Here is a 14,045-nt window from a genome sequence, read left to right on the forward strand (position 1 = left end):
AATGTTTCGTATGGGTTTCTAATAATTTGCAGTGGGATGAAGTTTTAATTTTTACGCCCGGTGTGAAATTAGTTTCACTGTTGTCGTCTTTAATTCGTCGGTTTTAACACTGGCCTGCTCCCCATGAATAAACTCACTCTCAGCAGGATCCCGAGGATCTTCACACAGTCGATGTTGTTCCCACAATCGTAAAACAAACAGAAGAATCTCAATGATCCTGTTATGACACCCCGTCGTTTTGTCTTTGCCATATGGCGCGTGGCTGACGTTACTATCAATCTACAAAAATGAATCAGAGATGAACGAATGTTTCTATACAGCGTTTTTACATCGCCTTGATTATCTTCCCGTATTTACTATAAAATATGTCGAAACGTCAACAACATTAAAGCCCCAAAATAAAGCAATAATTCCGTGAATGATATATTCTATTGTGGAGGTCAAACGCGTCACATTTGATTCTTGTATTCCTTCTTTCGTTTCATTCATTCCCATTCATGTCTTCACATGCGCGCAGAAAAAAAGTGCCTAATGTTTTTAGATAAATACAACTAAAACGAATCACAGAGCAAATTGAAGAATAAATGCATTTCTTAAAGAGTGAAAAACACCTGAGCAACCGCCTGAGGAGAGGGAGAAACAGAGGTTACAGAAAGTTTAATAAGGGATTAAACCTACGCGATACGTATCAAAGTTCTTATAGTGTAAAATATGTAGGTGCTAAATCAATAAATAACATCCATTAAGAGGGTTAACGTGCTCAGTTATTTCTTTAATAGAGACGTCAAGACGTCTTTTGCCGATCTGTTCAGCTCGTGTTTTATACTTGAAATAAATGTTTTCAATGTAAGAAAAATTGACTCCCTAAAATGTGTCCACAAATCCAAAAGTTCTGGATTTCAGCACAGTACATTTATTTTGTATTTTGATTTATTTGGATTTCAATTGAAACAGAAAACGAATCATATGTATTGCTTTGATTTTTACATCTCATAAATTCCTCTGTGACCCTCTTCATGTTTTTTTATAGACATCTAGTTGTAAGTTCAGATATAATCTGCGGAATTTGTTAAAAGATAACTTAAACCCTTGTCAAGGTCAGTTTATGGTTTACTGAGAGAAAGTTTCTGTGAAACACATTTTTTTTCAACAAAAAAACGCACGGAGAAATATTCAAATAAAAACGTCAATTGAGGAAAGTTTCCAAAAATTAATCTTCCCATTTTCTAATCATGTATAGCGTGTACAGAGGGTGGTTTTGAAATGTTATTTGACTGGCATGACAGTAAGTGATGGTCGTCTTCAACACTGTGATGAAGATTCAGTTTCTTCTTTTCACAGTGATCAAGATAAAGTAAAGCGCTTCGGGTGTGTCCATATGGAAATCAGAGGGCAAAGGTTCATGTTGTTGCATCCTCACAGTCACAATACTGCTGCTGTTGTGATGCTGTTTCCCTCACTACACTGTCATTGTTAAAGAATGCAGGTCATGTAGAACTTTGTATTTCTTGTGATGTTTTAAGAAAAGGCAAAAGACACATTTTACTTTGGACATTTTACTTTAGACGTAAAAACTTGAGCCACATGTTACAATTGAACTACATGAAGAGTTTATTTCCAAAACTACATATTTAACATTTTCAGAAATCTTTTTTTTATTTTGCATTCCAGTTAACATCAATCAAACTGCAGTTGGTTTGATTTAAGCCATAACACAGCTGAGTTAACTGAGTTATCTCATTTTGGAAACAAACTCCTCAAATATAAAATGACTTTAAACAGATGTTCATAAAAAATCATAGAACAGAAATAATTTTAAAGTAAATACAAAGCCACTAGATATAGTGTTAAATATTAATTTATTGGTTTGGTCAAAAAACTGCTGCAATTAATTATTAATAAATGTGAATCAGTGTGTATGTATAAATGATATCCACAATGGGGTTCCTTAATTGTCTACTCAACATCTAATGCAAAATATTTGAAAACACACATTCATGTACTGGGACGTTTGACCTCAACACCTTAAAATGATAAGGGGATAGTCTCAGTGAAAACTAGCCCTGGACTAGTATAATGTTTTACATGTTGACACTCACACTGGACACCTGCTCCATCCATCAAAGGGGGTTCCTTTTATTTCACTGCAGAAACAGTGTACAAACTGTTACTTATAAACATAATATAAAATGCAGGGTTGTATAGAACAACAAAACTTTGTGATTTGAAATAATGTTTGTGTAGACATCCACAGGAGTGCACATGTATGTCTGATCACATCAAGTGTGCTAATGCTAAATTAGACCAAAACAACATCCACAGACAGAAAGCTCTGTTTCTCAGCTCACATCAAGAACAGTTTTAAGAAGCTGTGCACTCTTTTTTTCTTAAGGGAATAATTTATAAGAGAGTGTAAATCTATCAGATGAATTTAAGAGTTTACGTTAACAGAAGACCCTGTTGATTTCAGATTGTGGCATTATCTCTTTTGTTCTTCTGTAACCATCTCTTTTCATCCTCTCTTTGCTCTGCATCTTCCTGGTTTTTGTGCACCGTTGCCCTCCTCCATTTTGTGTGCCAGTTCAACCCTCTGTATTGTTTGTCCTCTGCCTCCCGTTTCCGCCCGTGCCCTCTGACCCCAACCCCAGTTCTGATCACCCCTGTTTCCTCGACCTGCTCTTTCTTTTATTGGTCACTCGTCCCTGAAGTTTGGGATCTGATAACTGCTGAAGAAAAACCCATCCTAAACCCCAGCATGCCGGCCATTGTATGTGCCAAAATAAGTCCAACGCATTAGAACCATTAGCAGGAGCACAACCCGTCTTACGCCTAAACATGTGTGAGATCCTTCTGACCCAAACTTCTTCTTTTTGTCTTTGTCTTTTCTTTTGCTTTGAAACAATGCACATTGTAAAAACACTAGACATTTCAAATTGAATTCAATTGAATTGAAGCTTTGATGGCATATTGGTAGTCAATGTTGTTTTATGTCATAATGACTGCTAAATAAATGTCTTGAGCAGTTCATATTTCATTGGCATTACGTAATGAAAAGTGTATGAGAATATGAACATATATTTACCTTTACTAAAATACTCTTTCTTTTTTACAGTTTTTCTCGATTGCTAACACACAATTCATGAAACAATTCACCATTTTCTGACGACTATAAACACATTCTCAGCACAACAAACCAACTTGTACAAACCCCACATAAAAACAGCCTAAATTTGCAAAGATTTGACCATGTTCTCATTCAGAAAACACAAACACACAATATAATGACCTGAAGTTTCATGATGTAAACTCAAATAGCGCACATTTGTCCATAAGTAAACATTCAGTAGCAAAACTGATGACACACACACATCAGAATCTCAGGATCCTATCAATAGAACCTCATACAATCATGTACTGGGGTTTATACTACTGACTAGACATACAGTCTCATCACACTACACACTTTATATCGGAGACATTTCTCTATTCTGAATCCAGTGAACTGTAGCACGTCTACACCCTCAAATGTTTGATTGTGAAGTTTACAAATGTGCATTTGTAGGTTTTTTTTACCTGTTCCCTATTTTTTGGAAGAAAATAGTATACTTTTACGAAATTGGGCCAAAGATGCAGAGGATTGAGGATATATTTCCTCCTATTGACAAATGGTTTCACTGTTTTGTTTCCTTTATCTTCTCTGTAAGTCACTTTGGATAAAAGTATTTGCTAAATGCCTGAATGTAAATGAGTTTTGTGCAGTTGTGTTCTGTATTGTGTTGCATGACCAGTTCAAATTGTTCAGGTCGTCTTCATCTACTTTACAGTAGTGTAATGTTTTATTTTAATTTTTTCTTAAAGCTCATTTGCATTTTGCTCTATGTGTACTCTGTTATGATGTATATTCTAATAAACAGCAAGCTGTCAAATTATTCTTGAATCTCAAGAAGAGATTTTAGTAACAGTGTTTTGAGTTGATCTCATCAGTGTCTCAGACTATGTTGCAGTGTGGGTGTTTCTGAGGGCTTGTATGTCATATCTGGGGGAAATGTTGGGGTTTTCGGCAAGGTTGAATGGTTTTGAGAAGAGAGCTTCATTTTGACCTGAAAAAAGGATGTTTGGAGAATTGGGTGAGATGTTAAAGATTTATGTTTACTGTTTTGAGAATTCAAGGCATAATTTTACAAAATGTGTTTAAGCAATCGAGAAAAACTGTAATGAAGCTAAGAGTGTAACCACACACAGCTGATGAGAGATGAATGAAGTTCAGTATTGGCTCTGTAAACAAGACAAGTGTCCAATAGAAAGACCCGCTGCACTGTGGGGACATCAAGTGTTTGTACCTTCATTGAATAAAAGATCAATTAGATTTGATTAGGACTGTTTTACAACCAAAAACAGATTCAAAATGTTAAAAGGGTCCTAAAAAACAACTTGTTCTTAAACATGTTTGTGAAGTGGATTAAACACCCTATATATGAATGTTTTGGGATCACGATCAGCTGATGCTGTGCTGCAGTTTTGCTCTTTATTCTGTTTAGCAGCAGATGCGTTCAGAGTTGACCGGTTCTTTCTCATCACATCTGAGGAGATTTACTGTGCAGAGATCCACCTTCTTGTGTAAATCCATCACATAATTCTCTATAAAATGTATGTCAGTGTGGTGTTTGTTGAATGGAAGGAGGAAAACTGGAATGGCTGACCTGTAATGATAGAAACTGTCATTTAGAATGGCTTGAGATTATTCGGTCAATGTTTGACAAGGGGTTTTCTAGGATTGTTCTAACTGTGGCATCTTTGGGTTTTGCTCTTTTATTCAAATGTTTATATATGATCTGAACAGATCATGTCTGGAGATGTTAAATCAGCTGAAATACACAGTTAAAAAAGACAATCCCAAAGGCTGAAATTACACTTACTGTTAAACCTTGATGTAAATGACAAGAGTTTAACAAAGATGTTGCTCACATGTGGAGGTTATATGGAAAACATTGAAGTATTTATTTTGCTCTTTTTTATTTGCACTGAGATCACCTACAGATCAAAGTAATTTGGAAAATGTAGAAAATCAGAGGTTTGTGTGATGGTTTGGTTTTTAGAGGGGTTGTAAGTGTTACAGGATATTATTACACGGCTCGTCGGAATGCTTTATTCTGATTGACCAGTCGCAAAATTGTCAGGTTCGTTATTCCCAGATAACAACGTCTCAAAACTAATAACACACGGATGCAGAAAATCATTTTGACAGGTTGTTTTGACAAAGTAAATATTGAACTAGCCACACAAGGTCATAGGTTTGATCCCAGGGGATTGCAGAAACAAATGTATAATACAACGCGGTGTAACTCGCTTTGGATAAAAACTTCTGCCAAATACATAAACATAAATGTAAATTTACAACGAACGTCGTTTCTTACCTAAAAACCGAGAGTAAACAACTTTTCCTTGTGGAAGGTCTGCATTCTGTAAAAATGAGCTTATAAAATATTTCATCTCCATGATTCTTTCTCATGTGACAAGTAGCCATGTAATAAGCGGGATAATGTACAAGCAGCCGGTAGTTATCACGAAAGAAGCCCCTCCAGTTTGACACAAGACCCTCTGCTTCATATCCTTTCGGGGATTATTTCTGCCATAACACCCAGCTGTCTATATATTGTCCCTTACATAATTTACATTTCATATGATATAAAGATCATTTTGACTGTGTGTGTGTGTGTGTGTGTGTGTGAAGAGAGCATCACTTCTGTGTCTCTAGTGGATATAAGTGAAGCCTGAATCTTTCCTTCAGTAACTCTATTAATTTACCTCATTTATCTTGCACCCCCACATACAAACTCACAATTTCCACGTGTGTGTGTAAAAGAAAGAGAGAGACCATTCCTTTAAATGCTCTTGTTCTGTGTGTGTGTGAAAGAGGATGAAAACACAACTGCTCCCTTTTTTATTCCCAGAGGACAAATCTATAGCGGAAAAACTCATTTTCCTGCGAATAGTTTGTCAGTTGAGCTAGAAGAAGTGATAAATTATCACAGACGTTTAGAGAGAGAGAGAGTCCTTCTCCTGTCTTTCATTTATTCATATCTTTCTTTCTTTTAAAGTGAAGTAAAACTAAATACATTTCTTTCTACTGAACAGTTATTTAGATGGAATAAAATTGACTGAAGTGATAGACTAAAAACCTTTTTGTGTCATAAATGTGAGTTGTTACAAACTCCAAAATCAAATTAAACCAAATATCTCACAGCAAAACCTGTGTGTTTCTGCAGATCCAATATTCAGTATTCAGTTTTGAGCCTTTTCAGTGCAAGAGCTTTGGAACATGAAATATACTGACAAACTGATAAACATGATTACAAATATATTTACTGTAAAAAAATAAACATTTAAGAAATGATTAACGTTAACGAGAGTTTACTTTTCATTTAAGTGAAATGTTTGTATATTCTTAAATGTTTGAAATTCCCTTTGTAGAACAAAACATTTAATTGTGCAAACATATTTTCATTACGAAACACAATTTTGTTTAATTGAAATGTTTTGGAAGTAGACAACCAAGAAAGATCAGGCAATATGCTGTCTAATAAAACACCATGACAACATTTTTGATGTGTTTTAGATTTTTATAATGACAACCTAATTCCCAAAGTTTCATGTGTGTTATTGCATGGTTTTGATAAGTTTGCTATTACTCTCAAATATGGGAAAGAAAAATTATTATGTTAACATTTATGGATGTTGTGCAATTTTTCAGTTATGTTTCAGTCTGTTCCATTTCTCTTTCTCTCTCTCTCTCTCTCTCTCTCTCTCTGTCTCTCTATCTCAAGTATGGTGAATAGTCTCTTTCAATCCTAAATAATGATTGATGATTTGTTTGCAACCAGTAACATAGCAAAGAAAAAATAATTGTGTAACAGGAATGTGGAGGGATGAAGGATAGAACTGAAGTGAACACACGGAGGTGTTTGCTGGTTTAATAACTGATTCAGCATGTGCTGTCATTATTCCAGCTTCACATTGAGAAACTCAGAAAAACTAAATGACACAATGTCTGTTTTCCATTCTTCTTGTGTGTTCAAGGGTAACAAGTCATCAGTTGTGAATCTGGTAATACACCTGCGTCATATAGACACAGACTAGTCAGATAAATCTCATCTACTGACTCCATGTCATTTGGAAGACATTTCCTAATCTTTCAAAGTTTCAAAGACGATGTTTTCATCACATCAAATTTAATGATAAACAGTTTGTATGTTAAAGTGAAACTATTAAATATAAAAGTGTCTTTAAGGCTGTACAGCTGAAATAAACTTTAAAACACTTGCTTCGAAGTATTTAATAAATTCGGTACATTTCCTGATATTTATTTCTATCAGTTGATGAACCTTATGCATATTTGTTAGTAATTGACAAACACAACCGCGGAAAAAAATGAAGATATCACTCCAAAAGAACATTCAATCAGCATTTCTTAATGTATTGTGGCCATTCAAGTCCAATGTCTTTTGAATTTGAATACAATCAAACCTCAGGAGTCACATAAAGTCCAAATAATTTGTGAACTTTTCTTATATACATGTAGAAATATTACTGTTGTGTTGCCTAAAAGTGAGTCTGAACTTGTTTTCTTTGCCGTGTTTGAGGTCTGAAAATACAGATAATCTGCTTCTCCATTTTAATTTTCTGCAAATTAATGTCAATAGAAACTATATTTTTATGTGAAATTTGGAAGAAATATTGATAGTAGTTTACAGAGTGAAACAAACATGATCATTTTACCTCAACACACACACTAAAACTTTGGTGTAGTTTTTGCAGCAGGTTTGCAGTAACCTACTGTAGATTTAATTACTAATACCACTTCCCTATTAGTACTGTTTTCAATGACTTAAACTAGGTAGGTTAATGCTTTAAGCAAAATTGTAAATTAAATCTACAGTAAGTTACAGGTAAACCTGCTGCGAAATTACAGTAAAGTTTTAAAGTGCACCTATAATATCAGAAAACTTAAAGTGGTCTAACAAATGGTCCCTTAATTTTTTCGGCAGCTATTCACCGTTCATGTGTCTTATGGTGTGATAAATAATATATTACATTAATAATATTTGTAATATATAATAGCACACGAGAGATTTATCTTCTTTGTTATTTTCTTTCTTAACTTTTGCTGTCACACCATAGGGCACATTTACACATTTATTTACTCAGTTGATGACAGTTGAACAGTATGAACCAGATACAGAGATCTAAACCTAAAATAACATCACCATTCAAGCACGGATATTCTTTTCATGTAGTGAATTTTAGGAACCCTGTGACTACTATTGACATTGACTATTGTGCTTTTCATCCTAAATGCCAAAAGCCGTTGCTGCTGTAAAATCACAGTAACACACAACCTCTGTTGTTTTAAAAAAATTACTTCTTAAGCTTGTTAAACATTAAAAACTGCTGTGTTATTTTCTCTCGTGTGGCACCTCATGGTTTGTGTGGCTGTAATAGGATATGACATCATCATCATCATTATCATAAAAACAGTTATAATCACACAATCTCATTTCATAACACATTCATTTACTGGCTTTGGTTAACCACCAATCCAGCAGTTTTAGTAGCTTGTGTCCATTCTGAGATGGCATCCAGAGCAATTTGCAGCTTTGTGTGTTTCTCATTTCACTCTTATTGTTTGTTATTGTGTGTGTGGCACTTTTGGCTTTTTTAACAACATCTCTTTTACTCTTTGCACCTCTCCATCTCTCTATAGTGATTGATGGAGTGAAGCATTGGAGCACAGAGGGCCGTGTGTGCGTGTGTGTGTGTGCGTGTGTGTGTGTGTGTGTGTTTGTGTGCTGGCAGGACTGGGTTGCGAGCGGCGCAGCGGTGAGGGGGAGCTCAGCTGAAAGCTAGAGACTTAATTCTATGCATCATTAAACAGTCTCACTCAATGCAACATCCCCCTATACATCATCCACGCTCAGTAAACACAACGATGACATTACATTAGCAAGCGCAAATGAATTTTCTTTTTAGAGGGAAATTGAGAATACTCTCTCACTCTCTCCACGTCACAGACAGTCTCAAAAACACACAACACAAACTATTAAAAGCAAGAGATGTTTAACCAAACACAAACATGACGTCTCTGTCTCTCCTCCACTTTCTCACACAGAAGAACCCCCAAAACGTCCTTTATTAGATGATTCTCAAAGACATACAGATGTCTAATTGCAGTTATTTAAAGCTTATCAATATCATTACAAAACCCTTCCAACTCTGTTTTTGATACAGTGGTTCTTTCTTTTTTTACAGAAACTGGAGATTCCTCCAACAACATTTTTTTAAGATGTCACTTTGGACAGAGAGAGAGAGAGAGAGAGAGAGAGTGAGAGAGAGAGAGAGAGAGAGAGAGAGAGTGAGAGAGTGAGAGAGAGAGAGAGAGAGAGAGAGAGTGAGAGAGAGAGTGAGAGAGAGAGAGCGAGAGAGAGAGAGAGAGAGAGAGAGTGAGAGAGTGAGAGAGAGAGAGATAGAAAGAAAGAAAGAAAGAAAGAAAGAAAGAAAGAATGAAAGAAAGAAAGAAAGAAAGAAAGAAAGAAAGAGGGAGAGGGAACAAGTATAGCAAAAGTGTTGCATCAGGTATTTGCTAAAAGAGGAACCAGCGGTGTCTGGTTAGTTTTGTTTTATTATTCGTACTATTTTTAGACCTTAAATTCTTCACTAGACAGTTACAAATGTAGCACGCTGCATTCGCATTCAGATTTGTGTTTCAGTTTTTGAAGCAGACATTGCTGGTGTCAATTGATCTCACAATAATGACAATTTACAAAGGAAAAGGATCTCAGGAGACTGATTTGAGCTGCTTGTTTAAGAGATCTGTGGGTGCTCAGCGCTGGCCTGAGATCAGTGTGTTTGTGTAATGATGTGGCCGCAGGACTTTATTTCACACTTCAAACACAGTTGACTTGCCGTCTTATTCAGACAGAAGCAAATGTGAACAGAATAAATTACAGGCCTAATCAATTGAATAATTATGTTTTTATTGCACACATTATGTCTTTTTCTCCCAAAAAGTAGCAGTCCTGTTTTTCTCTAAAGTTGACAGAATCCATTAAGAGGCAGCTATATATCATCACATCTGTCTGGCGTGTTCCTATATCGCTCGGCTCGTTTGGAGAATATCGAATCGGTTACACTAAAGTAACCCCCCGGATTTGGCCAAATGTAAAAATCTATTTCTTTCATGCATGCGTGAGGAACTGTCATCGTGAGCCGTAATGACGGATGACGGCAGTTCTCTCTCGCAGCGAGAGGTGATAAAAAGTCAAACCGGAGACAGACAGACAGACAGACACGCGGGTCTAGACGGACATAAAGACACTTGAAGAAATGAAATAAGATCTGTATATGAACAGGGACGATTAGATCAGGATTGTTTTTTTAGGTTTTGTCCTTTAGTCTAGTCAGAGGTCAAAGAAAAGTCAAGATCGTGACCTCTTCTTGATTCTTTATTCTTGTGTAGATCCTAAAGTAAATGCTGCTTGAGAGATGTTTCTATTATTTCATTTAACTCTGACAACGCTCAAGGTCAAAACATGAAGTCAATGAGCATCAAGTCATTTTTGCTGAAGTAATTATATGATTAATATGTGACCATGGAACACAAAACCAGTCTTAAGTAGCACAGGAATTTTTATTATAAAAGACAAAAATACATTGTTTGGGTCAAAATTATAGAGTTTTCTGTTATGCCAGAATCCAATTGGATATAAAATAAAGATCATATTACATGAAGATATTTTGTTAATTTTCTACCTTAAATATATAAAAACTTAGACCCATAAAACTGGTTTTGTTGTCCAGGGTCACATATGATATCATTACACTGCATTTAAAACAAACACAAGGAATTGGATTTCATTCTGCTTATGCTTTGATTTTATTATGAAAAACTGAATTTCATCTTACACACAGAAACCATGTTTTTAACATAAAATGAACAGAGCAGAAGCATCAGAAACATCTTAAACTGTAATAATCTGACCATATAAAACCTCTCTTCCTGCTGTTTATTTGAGTCCTATCACACAGGACGAGATAAAGCTGTTTTTTGTTTTTCAAGCTTAGTTTCACACACTTTTCATTTATTGTCACAGTCGCCTTTAAACATTCACTCGAGTGAATCTTCTTGGAATCTTCTTCTCTTAATAATATGGAAGTGTATATACATTATACTGAAATGTTTTTGACTCAATCCAGATTCACAACGAAGTAACGCAAGACGTATCACACCACCATCTCATTCATCTCCATCTCGATCACTATCTCCACACCTTCAAACAGAACGATCGACCCCCTCGAGAGCTCAGATTCTGACCCATGCTGAGGTGTGAACTCATTTCTGCCCACGTTTATGATCTGATGACTCTATGGGCTGTAAAAACTCTGACACTTCAGCGTTTGTGTTTGCTTTTATCATAGCAGCATGCTGTTGTGTCATTTGTGGATGATGTCAGAGATTGTGTTTGAGATTGTCTCAGCGGGGCTTTACATGAGCTCAGCGTCTGATTCACTGATGACTGTGATGGTTTTCTTCCAAAGAGTCAAACCTAAATGTGAATGACGGAGAGACCTGTTTATTAGTTAGGATACAGTGTTCGTCAGCAGGACTTTACTAATGTTCTCCATGTCCTGAGGAATATTGTGTAAAACATTTAGAAATTAACATCTGCATCAGATTTGTTCCGAGAGTTTCTGCTGAGCTTACAACTTAAATAAAAAACAATATCAATGACAATGATAGATAACATTCAAGAACAAAATTGTGATTTTCATTACTCTAAACAAGCTGAACACATACCGACACACACTATATGAGATCTGGAGACAATCCAGTGATCTCTGGGGCACTACAGACGTTCATCAAGCAAATTCATTTCCCTCTGAGATTACAAATGATGTGACCAGGTCATGTGACATTTGACTGACACATCTGTTCAATATCTTGTTTAAAAATTTAACTGGATGGCATTAGCTTTAACCTTGAAATCATGAAATAAGACTGTTTTATCATACAGGAGAGGGGCTAAACTGTTTAACAGTTATAATCTTTCTATTGCAGCAGGTTGATACAGAACGTCTAAAACAATCTGGTGTAATTGTTCAGCTTGATCTTCAGCACTTCACTCATCAGCAGCGATGACATCAATGAGGACGAGTCACAAGTCTTTGCCACAGACAAGATGTAAGACATTGTATGTGTTTGCACTGGTAAATGGAGTTTGCTCCTCTGACAAGTCATGGGTTAAAGAATCAGGTTTTTTTCTTTTTTTGGACATTCTGGATTTTCATCCAATGGAACAATTCAGATCAAGCACGTCTGAAGTTCTTTTCTCCTCCAGCTGTCCCTGAGAGGTTTGGGGACACTGCCACCTGCTGGCAATGAATTCTGTTTATTTGTGCCCTTAAACAAAAACAAATATTTACTACAGGGGCAAGATATAAACAATTTCACCTGAATGTTTTAGGTCGAATAAACATGCTGGAAGAGAACTGTCTGAAATGTCTGTCCATTGAATCCATTTTTGTGGATTATATTTATCTTCTCTTAATTGTTGATGACTGTCTGTCAGATTTACAAAAGTACAGATTTTTACGTAAAATATTTTAACAAGGGTTTTAGTATATACTTAACCAAATGCCATTGAAGTGTGTTTGTGTGTGCGTGCGTGTGCGCGTTTGTGTGTGTGCGTGTGTGTGCGTGTGTTTGTGTGTGTGTGTGTGTGTGTGTGCGTGTGTGTGTAGGTGTGTGTGTGTGTGTGTGTGTGTGTGTGTGTGTAGGTGTGTGTGCGTGCGTGCGTGTGCGTGGCCGTTCATCATCTATAGGCGGTGGTGTTCTGTCCGTTCAGCACAACCTTCTGTCTCCACACTGAACGCTGATGGTTGGTTCACCTTGATCTTCAGTGTCCAGCTCAAGTCAAGGCCGGTCACCGTGTGTTTTCATGGTGGCTAAACATTCAGATCATGTTTCTTTGAGGGGAGCTATTTAAATGCAAATTGCTTTGGAGATGTATTAGATGTGTTGGAGAGAGAGTCGTATGCAGATGTCCTCTAACATCACAGCGCTGTTGAGAATGCAGAACCTTGCGCTGAACGGGGTGAGAACTCTGGGAATTGAATAGTGGGCCGACGCTTTTTCATTTATTGTGCACGAGTGCAAAACAGAAACAGAAGTGAGGAATTGTTTTGTGCCACAGAAATTTGTTATTGTAGCCTACCGAGACATTATTTAAATACATTGTGCAAATATTCTTTAGTTTAACAGATTCTTTTAAAATCTTGATAATTCTTCATAACAATACAATATAATTAGTTAACATTAGTGAACTGTCTAACTTGAACTAACAATAAGCAATACAGTTATTGTTAGCATTTATTAATCCTTGTTAATGTCATGATCATGTTGGTTTATTGTATGTTATACAACGTTTGATTTTTAATGTTGGCCTATTGGTAAATGAACTAAGGTGAATAAATGCTAGGCATATTGCTCATTGTATCAAGATAAAGTGTTTCCCTGCTGTCAAAGATCTGAAAACATTTGTTCTCTTATAATTTAACTCTTCTTGTTTTTGTAAATGATTTCTTTCTGCTTGGAATATTTCTGCACATCCAGATATGCAGACACAAACACAAACACCAGATCAGTGACTATGTCAGCAGACGTGACTACAGTCGTAACATCTTTCTTTTGTGCAAAAATGAACAGAGGCACCATATTGAGTTTCTCCTCCTCCAGTAACTCACACAGCTCCTATAGATTCATCATCATCAGTGTGTGATCACAAGAAAGAAAGAGTTTTTATTGTGAATATGTTCCCTGTCCCATCTCCTCAAAGTGTTTTCTCCACACCGTCAATCACACAAATCTGCAGAAACATTATTTGATATAAACTTATCTGTTATAAGTGAATAAATGACACTGAAGGAATCCAATCCAAATAGGATAAAAATTATCATCAAAGACAGTATTATGACAAACAGTAATAAACATC

Source organism: Triplophysa dalaica, chromosome 4 (assembly GCF_015846415.1).
Source record: "Triplophysa dalaica isolate WHDGS20190420 chromosome 4, ASM1584641v1, whole genome shotgun sequence".
Lineage (NCBI taxonomy): Eukaryota > Metazoa > Chordata > Actinopteri > Cypriniformes > Nemacheilidae > Triplophysa > Triplophysa dalaica.